Source organism: Sorex araneus, chromosome 4 (assembly GCF_027595985.1).
Source record: "Sorex araneus isolate mSorAra2 chromosome 4, mSorAra2.pri, whole genome shotgun sequence".
Classification (NCBI taxonomy): Eukaryota; Metazoa; Chordata; class Mammalia; order Eulipotyphla; family Soricidae; genus Sorex; species Sorex araneus.
This window is the reverse complement of record NC_073305.1, coordinates 218,650,576-218,666,463: the sequence shown is the minus strand read 5'-3', so window position 1 is coordinate 218,666,463 and position 15,888 is coordinate 218,650,576. Positions and strand designations below refer to the sequence as shown.

At 63.7% G+C, this 15,888-nt stretch overlaps 1 protein-coding gene across 2 annotated transcripts in view; it reads left to right on the top strand.

Annotated features, from left to right (window-relative positions):
• The window catches only part of ABAT (4-aminobutyrate aminotransferase), a 57,419-nt gene that overhangs the window by 10,054 nt on the left and 31,477 nt on the right, over window positions 1-15,888 (top strand). The window contains exon 1 of one of the 2 annotated variants that reach the window (XM_055136827.1): window positions 8,866-9,004. The exons of the other annotated variant lie outside the window; for it this stretch is intronic. The gene's annotated coding sequence lies outside the window, so the exon portion shown is untranslated. Of the gene's footprint in view, window positions 1-8,865; window positions 9,005-15,888 lie in introns of those variants that run through there. 2 annotated transcript variants of the gene reach the window in all.

Here is a 15,888-nt window from a genome sequence, read left to right as displayed (position 1 = left end):
AGGGCCGGGCTGGGAACCTCGCTAAGTTGCTCCCCCGGGTGTGACCCCCGAAGCACAGAGACTGGGGGGACCTGCCACAGGAGCGGCTCGAGTCCTCCCCGGGGACGTCTGGCAAGATGAGGAGACGCTCGGGGGGCTCGCTGCCGATCCTCAGGGGCTCGGTTGGGGGGCACAGAGCGCCCTGCGCCCCCTCTTCCCTCTCAGAGGCCCCCTGCCGGCCCAGGTCGAAGAGTCGCGCTTGTCCCCAGCAAGGCGGACACCTTCATGCATCGTCCCCGCCCCAGGCCCGTGCACGTGCGGCTGGAAAGGGCCCCCCTCCCGCATTAGCCCCCCAGCCGCCAGCGCGAGGCTCCGGCTCTCAGCGTCCCGGGGGAGGCAAAACCCACTGAGGCTCCGGGCGGATGGCCGGAGGGAGGGAGAAGCGGCCGCCCTGGTCGCAGGGGGCCGCCCTGTCCCTCGGAAGGTCCGTTGCTGGAAAGACCGTGCTTCTCCGAGTCTGCCCTGTCTACACCCGCCGGGCCCCCAGCCCCAGACACGCATCTGCCTCGAGAATGGTACTGAGCCCTGTGCCCCTCGGGGCCTCAGTTTCCCCAGCCGCAAAACGGCTCCACCCCCGGGCCCCAGGATGCACGAAGTGCAGAAGTCAGAGCCTGGCGTGTCCGTAGGCCTAGGCCGGCCACCTCTGCCTCCACGTTCTCGCCTGCTCAGGGGCAGAGGCCGTCTGAGGTGGATGGTCCTGAGCTGGCCCCCGGGAGCGGCTCGTCCCAGGACACCAGCTTTTTGACCTGCCCAGCCACCTGGACGATAAACCGGTGAAGTCAGGGAAGCCTTCTTGGAGGAAGAGGCATTGGAGCTGCAGAGAGCAGCCTCCCTCCAGAGATGGAAGTGGGGTGGCCACCCGAGCGGGTGGGCAGCAGGGGCAGCCAAGGCCAGGCCCAGGCGAGGAGGAGGCGGCACCCAGGCGCCTGGTAGGTCATTAACCAGGACATTGACGTGATTTTGACGTGATTCTGTCTCACGTACAAACAATCCTGCCCCCCAGAGAGCGGGAGGCAGGGCCCGGACGGTGAGGGGCAGAGGCTGACGAGGAGGGGGCCAGTCCGAGGGGCAAGCGGGGAGCCGGTGCCCACAGAGCCTCCTTTGCCCCCTGGCGACGGCCCGGGCCCCGCTGACCTGGCTAGAAGCTTCTGGAACGGGACACGCCCTTTTCTGGGGCCACCAGAACCCCCTGCCAGAACTCCTAGGCCCACAGCCGGGCCGGGCCGAGAGTCGGGGTGAGGCGCTGGCCGGGCAGCAGCCACCCTGGTTCCACCCACCCCTGGTGCTGCACAGGCTCCCCCAAACCCTGCTCAGGGACCCCTGAGCACTGAGCCAGGAGTAAACCCTGAGCACTGTTGGTTGTGCCCCCTCCCTCCAAAAAAGAACCACAGAAATGTGTGCTCTCCATTTGTTTTTGGCCTTTTGGGTCACACCCGGCGATGCTCAGGGGTTCCTCCTGGCTCTGCACTCAGGAATTCCTCCTGGCGGTGCTCAGGGGACCCTATGGGATGCTGGGAATCGAACCCGGGTCGGCTGTGTGCAAGACAAACTCCCTCCCCGCTATGCTATCGCTCCAGCCCCTGTGTGCTGTCACAGTGTGTCAGGGCAGGGGGTACCCCCACATCTAAGCTGGTGTGGGCGGGGCTTGCTCACACACACACACACACACGCATGCACACGCGTGTGCTCGCGCCCTGACTCGGGGCCTTCAACTTTATCCCCACGCGTCCTGGCTGCCACTGAGCTCCAAGCCCACCTCCTTTGGTGGCTTTGGGTCCCTCACCGCTAAGGGCCGCCAGTCACAGCTTCCTGGACGGGAGAAGCTGGGTGGGGGGACCTGTCAGAGCGAGGCAGCCTCGCCCCGTGGGACACTCGAGAAGGCAGCTGACGGGGTGGGCCTGGACACAGAACATGCAGACCAGAGACGGGCGCCCGAGACCCCGACCCCTGCAGGAGGACGTGACCCCATCATGCTCAGTGACCAGGAGTGACCAGGAGTCCGTGAGACCAAGACCCCAGAGGGTGAAGGAGGAACTCGGGGGGCAGATACCAGATGGCAGGCTTTGCTTTCCTTTTTTGGGGGGGAGTCAGACCCGGCGATGCACAAGGGTTCCTCCTGGCTCTGCACTCAGGAATCACCCCTGGCGGTGCTCAGGGGACCCTATGGGATGCTGGGAATCGAACCCGGGTCGGCCGCGTGCAAGGCAAACGCCCTCCCCGCTGTGCTCTCGCTCCAGCCCCTTTGCTGTTCTTTTTTAACTTTCAGTAACTTCGTTTTTATTCCTCTTCACTCCTTCCCAGCTCCCCTTCCTGTTGTTCCAGTGGCCTGGCCTTGTGCCCACAGGGCGGGGTGGGTGCTCTGTGGAGTTTGCACCCATTTTCATGGTCTTTCCACGCCTGGCCGTGGTGTGCTGGGGACAGGTGTGGAGGGGACAGCAGGAGTCTAAAGTCTTTCTCTGTTTGTTTCGTTGGTCACACCCAGCAGTACTCAGGGCCGACTCCTGGCTCTGCACTCGGGAATCACACCTGGCGGGGTTCAGGGGACCAGACGGGGTGCCAGGGATCGGGCCCGGGTGCGAGGCGAGCGCCCCCCCCCTTACTGTCTCTGCAGCTCCCAGTCGGCTGCTCTCAGCCTCTGAGCAGTAATAGGACGTTTTCCGCCTCCGTTTATTTCTGGCAGAACTAGGGGAACGGCTGGGGCGATGGTTCCAAGGGCTGGAGCACCTTCAGCTTTGCGGGCGACAGGCCCAGGGTCCGTCCCCGGCCCTGCCGGGACCCCTGAGTGACACGGCAGGGGCAGCCCCTGAGCAGTTGCCAGGTGTGACCCAGCAAACACAACCAAAACAGAAATGTTAAATGAATGCTGTGGGTCAGTGCAGAAAGACTAGGGCTGCAAATACTGGGTGGGGGGTTGTGTGTGTGTGGGCGTGTGTTGTGTATGTGGAGGCGGGAGATGGAGTGTGGTGCTCACAGGTCCTGCAGAACAAGGTCCCTCCTGTTCTCCGACACCTGAGCCCCTGGTGCAAAAACACGGATCACCACCTGGGGAGGGAGGAAGTGGGACTTGTTTTTTAATTTTTTGTGGGGGGGTCACACCCAGCGATGCTCAGGGGCCACTCCTGGCTCTGCACTCAGGAATTCCTCCTGGCGGTGCTCAGGGGACCCTATGGGATGCTGGAAACCGAACCCGGGTCGGCCGCGTGCTTGGCAAACGCCCTCCCCGCTGTGCTATTGCTCCAGCCTCCTGTGTTTTCTTTCTGTCACCTTGTGTGTGCGCGTGACGGTGGGATTCGGGTGGGGCTGTGGCAGCGCTCAAGGGCCCATGCAGTTCCGGGGGTCAGCCCCAGGGCCCCCGCTTGCCAAGCTCATCCCCTGGTGACTCGGTGCTTCCGGGGCCCCGAGCTGTGGTTTCGAGGCTCCCGTGGAACGCGGCTCAGAGAGGAGCAGCCTGTCGTGCCGGGGAGGGCTTGGGGGGGAATATCTCCAGCTTGGTGGGCCCAGGACAACGTCCGTCTCCGGCTGCAGCCCCCCGGCGGGGCAGGGGCTCGGACGGTCACCCGTTATGGCGAGGCGGGGCCGGTTCCCGCGGGGGTTGCTCCAGAGGCAGGCCGGCAGCTGGCCGGCGCCGAGTCCCCGGCCCAAGTCCCGCCAGCCACGCCGGGCAGAGCTGAGCGGAGGTGTCGGGCGTCCACCAGGACTGCACAATCCCAAGATGGTGCCGACCTACTTCCAGCTTCGCGGCAGTGCCCCCGGGGATGGGATCCGAGCCGACCTGGTTCCGAGTCACGGGCCCGGGACGGGCCCCTGGGAGAGGTTGGCTCCTCCTGCCACTGCTCGGAAGGAGCACCCCCCCACCCCACCCCTGCTACGGGGGGTGGGGGGGTCTCCAGCGCTTCCGGGGCTCTCGAGCCATTCCTGGCTGCTGCGTCCCGTCCTTAAGTGTCTAGACACGCACTGGCTCCCGTGGATGTCGTCTGTGTGTCATTTGTCGGAACTGGCTTCATTCCTGCAGACGGGCTGGAGAAATTAATGAAGCGGATCCGGGCGCGGCTCGGATGGCTGGAGCACGGCTCTTAGGGATTTTTCACTTATTTTTTTCTTTTTGGGTCACACCCGGCGAGGCACAGGGGTCACTCCTAGCTCATGCACTCAGGAATCACTCCTAGCGGTACTCAGGGGACCATGTGGGATGCTGGGAATCTAACCCGGGTCAGTCGCGTGCAAGGCAAATGCCCTCCCCGCTGTGCTCTCACTCCAACCCACTTAGTTTTTTTTTTTTTTTAATTGAATCACCATGAGATATAGAGTTACAAAGTTGGCCATGATTGAGTTTCAGTCATACAATGGAGCACGTGTGTCTCATACCCCACACCGCCACACCGCCACGCCTGCAGGACCTGGCTAGAGTCAGCACGTGACCAGCTGGGTCTTAGAAAACAGCCCTGGGCTGGAGCGATAGCACAGCGGGGAGGGTGTTTGCCTTGCACGGTGCGGGCCCGGGTTCGATCCCCGGCATCCCATAGGGTCCCCCAGCACTGCCAGGAGTGATTCCTGAGGGCAGAGCCAGGAGGAACCCCTGAGCATCGCCGGGTGTGACCCAAAGAGCGAAAACAAACAAAACGGCCCTGAGCATGGTTGCGGGAGTACCTCCCCGGCCCCTCCGGCGTAAGTTATGATCCAGATCAGTGACCAAGATTCCAGACACGCGGGAAGGGAAGAGCAGGCAGCGCCAGAGCACTCGGCCGAGGCCGCGTAGAAGCTCCGTTCCCCACCCCGCCCCGGCCACATTTCCTCCCGGGTTGCTTCGTGTGCGTTCCTGCATCTCTGAGGAGCGTGGACGGTGGCCGAGAGGCAGTCCAGCGAGCAAGGCGCTTGTGCTGTGGGGCAGGATTCTACATCCAGGACTACATATGGCCCCCGAGCACTGCCAGGGCTCACTCCCGGGCACAGCGCCAGGAGCAGCCCTGAGGACCACCAGGTGTGGCTCCCCGAAATGAACAAAGGCTTATTATTATTATTATTATTATTATTATTATTCATATTCGAGATGGGGCTGGAGCGATAGCACAGCAGGTAGGGCGTTCGCCTTGCACTCGGCCGACCCGGGTTCGATTCTTCCGCCCCTCTCGGAGAGCCCGGCAAGCTACCAAGAGTATCCCGCCCACACGGCAGAGCCTGGCAAGCTCCCCGTGGCATATTCGATATTCGATATGCCAAAGACAGTAACAGCAAGTCTCACAGTGGAGACGCTACTGGTGCCCGCTCGAGCAAATCGATGAGCAACGGGACGGCAGTGACGGTGATATTCAAGACGCCCAGGGTATGGCGTGTTTGCCTCGTGTGCTGGTTTATGCTCAGTTGGAACCACAACAAATAAATCAGGAAGCCTCGGTCCCTCCCGACGAAGCAGCTGCAAACCAGCAAACCAGTTCCAACCGCTGGCCTTGAATGTCACATCACCCCGACCTCTGAAGGCCCCAAGAGAACCCGTCCAGCCCCAGGCCACCTGTTCCGTCATCCTAGGGCAGAGGTCACCTGACTCCCACCCTTCACCCCGTCAGAGGCACCTGGGTCCTGACAGGGGCTGAAACCTGCACCAGGTGACGTCTGCTCTGCCCAGGGAAACTGAGGTCTTATGCTCTGGTTCTTTTTTTTTTTTTGGCGGGGGGACGGGGAATGCCACACCTGGGGTTCCTCGTGCCTCTGCGCTCAGGATCCTCTCCTGGCAGTGCTCGGGCGGGGAAGCTTGAGAGTTGCTGGGGCTTGAACCCCAGGCGGCCACATGCGGGGCAAGTGCCCTCCCCACTGTTCCAGCCCCTCCCCCGCCCCACCTGCCCACCTCCAGGTCTGGGTCTCGCCCGTCCCGGCTAGGCCGAAGTTCAGCACGAGTAGCCGGCTTCTGAGGGCTGCTCTCCCCGCCTGTGTATTAATTAATTAATCCGACTGTCTGACATTCAGTAGCAGAAGTCAAGTTCCTTCCCCGAGAGGTTAATTTTTACAGCCCCGTGTGCCTGGGGCGTGGGGCCAGGGGCCAGGCTTCATGGGCTAGAGGTCAGGGGCCAGCGCTCCTGGGGTTCCGTCGGCCCCGGACCCGCTTCTGCCTCCTTTTAGCTGTGATGGGCGCTTTGGCTTCCCAGGGGTGGGAAGAGGTGGCGTTCCTCGGAGGGGACGCTGTTAGGACAGGCAGGCGGGGGTTGAGGTGCCAGGGGTCTCTTCAGACGCTGAGGCTGGGGGTCCTCAGAGGAGCCAGCCGGCTGGGACCCTCCAGAGGCCCCTGGGGAGAGTGGGGGCTGCGGAGTCAGCAGGACGGTCTTCCTGTCAGTTTCACGTTTCCTTGGGTGGCGCCTGCGTTTCCCTGTCAGTTTGGCCTTGTGGCCAGGTAGGTGTGGAGGTTCCCTCAGTTTTTTTTTTTTTTTGCTTTTTGGGTCACACCCGGCAATGCACAGGGGTCACTCCTGGCTCATGCACTCAGGAATTACCCCTGGCAGTGCTCAGGGGACCCTATGGGATGCTGGGATTCGAACCCGGGTCGGCCGCGTGCAAGGCAAACGCCCTCCCCGCTGTGCTGTCCCTCCAGCCCAGGAGGTTCCCTCAGTCTGTGTCTTCAGGTGCGGGCTGAGGTTTCTCTCAGTTTCCTGCCTCTGTTTCAGGTGGACTCCGGGTTTCCCTCAGTTCTGTGCTGATTTCCGGTACGGGCTTGAGGTTTCTCTCAGGGTCCTGTTGCCTTCAGGAGTGTGCTCCGGGTCTCCCTCAGTTTCCTGTTGGTGTCAGCTGTGGTGGCCCCCCCCCTTCCCTGTCAGTGTCATGTTGCTTTCAGGTGTCCTGGCTGTGAGGAGGGGGTCCCTCAGTTTCTGTGTTGATTTCAGATTGGCTCTGAATCAGTGACTCAGTTTCCCCTGGGTTTCTGGTGTGGGCTCGGGGGTCTCCCGGTCCGTGTCGTGTTGACTTCAGGGGCCCGGGCTGTGGGTTTCCCTCAGTCTCTGTTGCTTCCCCAGCAGGCCCAGCTCTGGCTCTCGCAGTGGCGTGGAACCGGGCTCTGACGCCATCTCTGCTCTGCCCCCTCCTTGGCAGTGACGCCACCAGATGAAAACTGGGCCGGTGACTCGCACACCCGTGACTCTCACGGCCTTCCTGCGGCTCTGGGCTGGAGGCTGGAAGCAGCAGGGACAGGAATGCGGGGGCCGGGGGGCTGGGGGCGGGGGGCTTTACAAGTCAGAGACGGGAGTTCTCTGGGCACAGACGCTCCTCTCGCTGCTGGGTCAGGTGGCACCTCATTGTCACCCACAAAGAGGGGTGACTCCCGTCACAGGCACAGTGGGTATGTCAGCATCTGAGCGGATGGGCCGAGAGACCGGTTTCATCCTGTTTAGACAAAACTACATCGTGGCTTTGGGGTTTGGGGGGCCACCCCCGGGGTGCTCAGGGACCCCTCCGGCAGGCTGGGGGACCACGCACGGCGCCGGGAACCAGACCAGAGTGGGCCGTGTCGGGGCAGGCGCCCTGCCTGTTGGCTGTCTCGTGGCCCTGAGCAGCCCTTGCGTTTTCCGTCCGACGTGGATCAAACCCCGGGCTTCACGCAGGGTCAGTGTTTGAGGAGGAAGGACGAAGGACGGAGAAAGAGGAGGGGGCCGTGGCCGGCCGGGAGGCTGCGTCGCTGGCACGGCAGGCGGACGGGGACGGGGATGGAGCCGCCCGGGGCCACACACAGATGTTGGCTGGAAGGTGCTTGCAACTCTGCTGTCTCCGGAAATTTCCACAGCAGGTCCCCGGGAGTGTTTTCCAGCGGTCAGATGTTGACGATTCCTCCGTGGCTGCGCCTCGTGTTCCCTTCGCCTGTGCCAAGAGTCTCCTGATCTGGACTATCCACAGACCTGCCGCCGCCCGCCCGGAGTCTGGGGTGTGCGGGTGGCTGGGGTCTGCGTCCTCCCCTCCGAGACCCCCCCCCACCCCGCAGAGTTCAGCTTGAGTTGCCCCAGCGTGCTGATTACTGTGCGGGTTCGTCCTCGTCGTCGTCGCTATCTGGCTTGTAATAATTATAGATTTCCTCTGCGACTTGATCCCATTGGTTGCCACGGCAACGGCGTAATAGCTCGGTGAGGCGCTGTCACGGTGATTTAGAACCAGCATGTCTCTCACAGCAGCCCCGGGTCTGGCTCTCCACCCCCTTTGCTGTCGCCATGGCAACCAAGGAGCAGCCCCCCCCAAGCCCTCCTTTCAAACCCCACCAAGCGCTGGGTCCTTGCTCCCCCCCACACACACACACCCCTTCTAGCCCCTACGGACTGGCATGGACCCCCGCTCAGATGGTGGGGAGCGGGCTGGAGGAACGCCCCCACTCCAAGGGCTTCGCCTGCGCCAGGGGTCCTTGAAAGGACCGGGTGCCCCTCTGAGCCCCCCACCGTGGCATAGGCTGAACCCCGGGGATCCATTTAGATGTTTGAGCTGACATCCATTTAGCTCAGACCGGGGGGCGTGCAGGGGGTGCGTCTGCACCCGAAAAACACCTGGACCCTGGGGGAGTGGCCAGGAGCCACGTGTCCCGGTCAGGGGGCGCCTGGTCCACCCTCCCCCGAGCTGCCGCCTGGAAGCCCCCGGAAGCCCCCCGGCCCCCCTGCTCTCTCTGGGTCTCCATTTTGCCTGCCTCTCCGTGCCTTTGTCTCTGCGCCGTGCGTCTCCGCGTCTCCGCGCCGTGTCTGTCTGGCAGCGCGTCTGCCTTTGGGTCTTGGGCCGCTGCTTCCCGCCCCCTTCCCCCCCCCAGCCCTCTCCCCCCCTCCCCAGGCCCGGCTGGGTGGCAGGCACAGCCGTCTCCGGAGACTCCAGCTGCACCCGGATCAGAGCATCTTCCAGGGCTGGGGTCTGGTCCCCTGCACCCCGGCCAGAGCCTCCCCCACGGGGACTCCGCGGCATGGCAGAGACAGGGTGCTGGACGCAGGCGGGCGCTGGGCTGGCCGGAGCTGCGGGCACCGTGAGTGCACGTGTGCGTGTGCGCGTGTGTGCGTGTGTCTCCCGGCGTGTGCCGTGACCGTCGCCTGGGCCTGCGTGTGCCCGTGAAGGGGGCCCAGCCTTCCGTGATGGGTCCTCGGGAGGCTGTGGGAGCCCCCGAGAGTGGAAACATCCAGAAGCCGCCGCTCTGGTGGGGGGTGCTCCAGACGGAGGCGGCAGAAGTGCCTGACCCCCGGGAACGAGCCGGTGGGGTCACCTTGGGAGGGCGTTTCTGCTCGAGCCCCCCCAGAGACGCTGCTCTGTGGGCTGCCGGCGCCCTCCGGCCAGCTCCTTGCTTTTGGAGACGCGGGTGAGTGGGAAACTGAGGCTTCAGGGAGGAAGGGGGCGCGTGTGGCTGGTTCTGGTCCACGTGGTGGGGAGCACTTCAGATGCCGAGTTGGAGCAGAGGACACTTGAGGCAGCCCCCCGCCCCCGGCCCCCTGAATCTATAACTTCTGCAATCCATGAGAAGTTTATTTTGAATTCTCCCCCCTCCACCCCCCAGTAGCCTTCGTCCCCAGAGACATGAGCAGGAAGCCAGTTTATTTTTTATGTACGGGGTGCTCAAAGGCCACCGCTGGCAGTGCTCAGGGGATGACTCCTGGCTCAGTGCTCGAGACTCTAGGCCGTGACAGACGTGGAACTGCGGTTAGCTGCGTGCAGGGCCAGCGCCGGCTCCCCTGTGTCCTCGGTTCGGGCCCGGGAGGCGGGCTGAGGAAGTGAGATTTATTTCCTCTGCAGGGAGAGAGGAGGGGTCGTCACTGCCCCAGCCCTGCCCGTCGGGGGGTGGGGGGGGGCTTCGGAGGCCGGATGCTCCCGGGAGGGGGCCGGAAGCAGGAAGTGCCGGGGGAGACGGGCAGAGACCCACAGACCAGAGTCAGAAGCTTCCTCTCCTGGCGGGCAGGCAGGGCTGTGTCCTCGCACCCGGACAGGGCTGTGTCATCGCCGGGTGCCATTGCTCCCGCTGGCCGTCCCCCCCCCCCGGGGCCCCCCCGCTCCCGCGCGCCCGGCCGTGGCCCAGGTGCCTTCCCGCTGCCCAGACTCTCAGCACCTTTGACCAGCTTTTCTCGCTGCTTCCTGGAAACCTTTAGCTCCCCCAAGAAGGGGGCTGGAGCGACAGCACAGCGGGGAGGGTGTTTGCCACCCGGGTTCAATTCCCAGCATCCCATAGGGTCCCCCTAGCACCGCCAGGGGTAATTCCTGAGTGCAGAGCCAGGAGGAACCCCTGTGCATTGCCGAGTGTGACCCAAAAAGCAAAAAAAAAAATTTAATAAATAAAATAAAGTAAAATTAAAAACAAAAACAAAAAAAATACTCCCCCAAGAAGAGCAAACGGTCCTTGAGCCGAGCGCTAGCTCAGCGGGGAGGGCGTTTGCCTTGTACGCAGCCGACCCGGGTTCGATCCCCGGCATCCCACAGGGTCCCCCGAGCACCGCCAGGAGCGATTCCGGAGCGCAGGACGCAGGAGGAACCTCTGAGCATCGCCAGGTGTGACCCAAAAAAGTCCAAAAAAATAAATAAAAGAGCAAACGCTTCCTGCTGGCCTCTCCCGGCCTCAGAGACGCCGCACAGCCACACAGCCCTGTCCGCCGCGAGGGCCTGAGGGCGGGACAGCGGGGCGGGCGCCGTCCCAGCACCAGCCTCGCACGGGGCCCGTTTCAGCCCCTGGCACCACCGGGACTCAGCCCTGAGCACCGAGTCCCGAGCACGGAGCCGGGGAAGGCTCTGAGCGCAGCCCCCGCCCCGACCCCAGACAGACAGAGCAGGCGGGTGCAGGGCCGCGGGCGGGGGCTCGGGCAGTGGCCGGGCGCTGGCCCGACCCGCAGCCACCCCGGTGGGCACGGCTCCACGGGACCTGGGGGATGGGGCTGAAGTGCTCCAAGAAACGCTTCCTGTGGGGTGGGGGCGGGGGGGTCTGAGCGACTCTGGAGTTGGAGGGCGGGGCCAGATTCAGAGCTCGGGATCTGGGGCCGCCTGGGCGTGTCGAGGGGCAAGGCACTGTCTGTGCCTGGGGTTCCACCCGCCCTCCCCTCCCTCCCTCCTTCCTTCCTTCCTTCCTTCCTTCCTTCCTTCCTTCCTTCCTTCCTTCCTTCCTTCCTTCCTTCCTTCCTCCTCTCCCTTCCTTCCTTCCTTCCTTCTTCCTTCCTTCCTTCCTTCCTTCCTTCCTTCCTTCCTTCCTTCCTCCCTTCCTCCCTTCCTTCCTCCCTTCCTCCCTTCCCTCCTTCCTCCCTCCCTCCTTCCCTCCTCCCTCCCTCCCTTCCTTCCTTCCTTCCTTCCTTCCTTCCTTCCTTCCTTCCTTCCTTCCTTCCTTCCTTCTTCCCTCCTTCCTTCCTTCCTTCCTTCCTTCCTTCCTTCCTTCCTTCCTTCCTTCCTTCCTTCCTTCCTTCCTTCCTTCCTCCATTCCCTCCCTCCCTCCTTCCCACCCTTTCTCCCTCCTTCCTACCTGCCTTCCTCCTTCCTTCCCTCCTCCTTCCTCCCCTCCCTGCTTCCTGCCACACAGAAACCTAAGTTTGATCTCTGGTACCTCCTCGCCCCCCAAGCACCCCTGGGTAACCCCAGGTGGTTTGCAGCCCCAACAGTGCCGACGGCACCAGGCTGGGCATGGAGCCGGCTTGTGCCTGGGATTAACTCCCAGGCCCCTCCGAGCGCCACCCGGGAGGCCGGTCCTCCAAAAGATCAATAGGTTTTGTGAGAAAGGCTGATCTCTAACCCTGAATGAGAGCCAGGAGGGCTTCCCGGGGGCGGTGTCCGTGCTAAGGACAGTAAACAAGAGACAGGAACAGGAACGGTGAGGACAGCGCGGGGTGAGGGGAGCGGCAGGGAGCAGAGTGCACAGGCCGGGTGCCGGGGCAGCTGGCGCGGAGGCCGAGTGTAAAATAAACCTGCCGGCTCCCTAGAGGCACGCAGGGACACTGTCCTAGTCGATAGTGAGGGCTGCCTGGAAGAAGCGGCTGGTTCCCTCCTCCCACCCATGCCCCAGGACAGTGGCCGCAGGCTGTTTGCAGCAGAGGGTAAAGACTGTGAAAGTCTTTAGGGGTCTCAGGGCCCTTGGCTGAGCTGCCACCCCCTGATCCCGACACCACGCCCGGGGCAGCTCCTGAGCGCCTGTGTGTGGCCCCAGAACAAAGTAAGACGTGACATGTGGGGCCGGAGTGATAGGACAGCGGGTGGAACACTTGCCTTGTCTGCAACTAACCCGGGTTCGATTCCCAGCATCCCATAGGGTCCCCCGAGCACCCAGGAGTAATTCTTGAGCACAGAGCCAGGAGTCACCCCTGAGCATCGTTGGGTGCGACCCAAAAAGCCAAAAAAAAAAATTAAAAGAGGGGCTGGAGCGATAGCACAGCGGGGAGGGCGTTTGCCTTGCACGCAGCCAACCCGGGTTCGATCCCCGGCATCCCATAGGGTCCCCCCGAGCACCGCCAGGAGCAACTCCTGAGCATCGCCAGGTGTGACCCAAAAAGAAAAAAAAAGTTAAAGGAAGAGATGTGTGTCTGTATGTCTGTACGTGTCTGTACATCTGTGTGTGTGTGTGTCTGTGTGTGTGTGCACGCGTGTGTGTTCGGCCCAGCTGTCCGGAGGCTTCTGGCGGAGGCCGGGCCTGTGCCCAGCTGGTCCTGGCTGTGGGGGCTGGAGCTGCCCACTGCCCCACGCCGAGCGCGCTTGCGCACGTGGCTCAGCCCCTCTGGTCCTCTCCTCTGCCCCCCCCAAAAGGGCCAAGTAGTGTCTGCCCCTGGGCTGTGGCCACCGCGGGCATCGTCCCCAGGGTCTCACAGTGCCCACGGACTCCCCGCAGGAGCAGGCCTTTGATCCACACTCCCAGAGAGTCTGAGCACTGCGGGCGGGCGACTGTGGGGGAGGAGCGGCCGAGGTTTCCTGGCTGCCCCAGCAGGGCAGGGGTGGGGGGGGCGGGGGCTGGGCCGGAAACAAAGGCCCGTTTGTGGGCCCTGCGGAGGATTTTCCTCTCCTCCTGGGAGAAGTGGCTCACCCAGGTGCTGGCCCCAGGGAGTGAGGGGTGCCTCCCCCAGCTCGCCCACCGGGATCTCAGGTCCTGAGACACTCACAGGACGTGACCTCTGACCCCCACGGCGCCTTCCTGGCGGATTCTGTCCTCCGGGCGCCTTCCCTGGTCAGCACCAGCTCAGCACTGGAAACCCACCACTGCCGTATTTTATTTATTTATTTTATTCTTTTTTTGGGGGGGGTCACAGCTGAGGATGCTCAGGGGTTCCTCCTGGCTCTGCACTCAGGGGTTACTCATGGCGGTGCTCAGGGGACCCTATGGGATGCTGGTAATCGAACCCGGGTCGGCCGCGTGCAAGGCAGACGCCCTCCCCGCTGTGCCATCCCTCTGGCCCCCACCTACCGTGTTTTATTGCAAAATCATTGCATCCTGATTCTTATTTTCCCCAAGTGACACCGGGCGTGGCCTGGTCCCTTCAGTCCCGTGTCGGGCCAGGGAGATAGTCCGGGCCAGGCACTTGCCTTGGTGTGTGGCCGACCCCCGTTGGATCCTCCGTGTGCCGGGAGTGACCCTGAGAACCTTGAGGTCCCAGAAGCTCCACCCTGGGGGGAATTGCCCCAGACAAAGGCTGTGTGTCCGTCCGTCCGTCTGTCTGTCTGTCTCTCGTGCAGAGGACGTGGCGTGACGCCTTCCTTGGCTGTAGTATTATTTCTCTCAGGCCCACGCGGCCCCCGGGGGGCGGGGAGGGTGCAGGGGGCTGGCGCCCTCGGGCTCCCGAGAACTCATGTTTTGTTGAGTGTGATTCAAGTTTGACTTCAGCTCACGGCTGGGGCGGGGCCGCCATGCAGAGCTGGGGGGGGGGGAGGCGGAGGGGTCGGGCCTCGGCTCCTCTCCCGCCCCCAGAGCCCAAGCCCCACCTGACACTTGTCACTGTGAGTGAGCAGAAGCCCCCCTGCCCCACCCTTCCTGTCCCTTCGTCCTTCCCGTCCACCCAGAGAGTGGACACAGGGCACATGTCCGCCTTGTCCTGCCAGGGCCCCACAGCCTCGAGAGTGCGGAGAGAAACGGGTGTCCAGCTGGGGGCGGGGCGGGGGCGTCCCTCGTCCTTCCCACAGAGGCTGGGACAGGCCCAGCTGCGGCTTTTCTGTGGCCTCAGCAGGGAGCCAGGCGCCTCTGCCAAGGGCGAGTCTCTATGGCAACCAACAAAGCCAGAGCCAGGGGCCTCTGCGGGGGCTGACAGGACCCACCCCCGGGGCTGGACACAAGGACCCGGGCTTTCCCCGGCCCGGGTCCCCCAGCCCCCTGCCGGCGTTCCCAGAGCTCGGACCCTGGCTCCTGTCCTGTGTCCGGGGGCATCTCTGAGCTCGGGGTCAGGGACCGAGAGAGGACAGTCCCCGGAAGCAGGCGAGCTTGCACATGGGATGCGGAGAGACTGTCCGGGGCACTGCACTGGCCGTGCGTCCCCTGGGCCTCAGGGACTTCAGGATCCCAGGGTGGGGGCGGGGGTGGGACTCGGCCTCGGCCGCCAGAGCTGCTGTCGTGGCCCAGCCCCGGCACCGCTCACCCGCTGGCCCAGGGCTCCCGAGGGGCCAGGGCTCGTCCACGCCCAGCGCATCCCGGGGACCCGGCTCCGATCCTCCCAGTGGCTGCGGCTGTGGCCGCGTGCGTGGGTCCTTCTGCTCCCGGGCTCCGGCCGCGCTCACCGCCCCTGCCCGACCCGCTTCCGCCCCCTCTGGGCCTTGCACGCAGCTCGCCGGCGCCTGAGCCAGTGCGTGCCCAGCTGTTTCTCTTCTTCCCTCGTGTCGTGTGTCCGACGCCAGCCCTTGGTGGTGGTCGGGGGTCTCTCCAGGCCTGGTGATCGGGGGTCCTCGAGGGGCGGGGGCTCCCACGTGCAGAGAGCTCGGGTCTCTGGGTGACTGCGTGCAGCCCCGCCACGGGGTCTTCATCCGCCGGCCCCTGGCTTCTCCTCCCGTCAGAACCCCAGGCCTGGTCACCCCCAGCTTCGGATGTCCCCTGGGGTTCATGGGGATCCCGGCTTCTCCCGACAGGCCGAGCCACCCTTCCTCTCCCCGCAGCCCTTCCGGAGAAGGCTGGAGAGTGTGCCCCCACCCCACCCCCTTCCACCTCTGTGAGTTATGTCCCAGCTGCCTCCCTGGACCTCTGACCTTTGACCTAGCCCTTGACCCTTCCTTCTTTCTTTCTTTCTTTCTTTCTTTCTTTCTTTCTTTCTTTCTTTCTTTCTTTCTTTCTTTCTTTCTTTCTTTCTTTCTTTCTTTCCTTCTTTCTTTCTTTCTTTCTTCCTTCCTTTCCTTTCTTTTTTTTTTTTTGCTTTTTGGGTCACAACTGGCTCTGCACTCAGGAATCACTCCTGGCGGTGCTCAGGGGACCCTATGGGATGCTGGGAATCGAACCCAGGTCAGCCGCGTGCAAGGCAAACGTCCTCCCCGCTGTGCTGTCGCTCCAGCCCCTTGACCTCTCGTCCATGCCCTTTCCCGGGGCCCTGGGTCTTTTGTGACCTTGACATTTCTGTGTCCTTGACCTTCCATGTCCTTGACCTTTTCTAGCCCTGGATCTTCCTAATCTTTGTCCTTTCTCGGTCCTTGGCCAGATGCCCCCCCGCCTGCCCCCCCCCAGCGCTGGCTCCATCCCCCCTCCCAGATTCCTCTCTTTGTTCCCGGGGCGCCTCGTGGCTCCTCGTGTCCCTGCCAGTGAGCTCCGGCTGGGGGGGATTTTAGCATTCCCCCCACGAGCTCGCCTGTGTCCCCGCCTTCTGTCTCCCCGCGGCCCGGCCCGGCGAGCATGAGGAACGGGAGGGCCGTGTGGCCGCGACCAGGCCGGCTTCAGACAGACTCGGGGCTGGAGGGGTGCGGGAGTGACATCAGTGGGGACGGCCACTAGCTAGG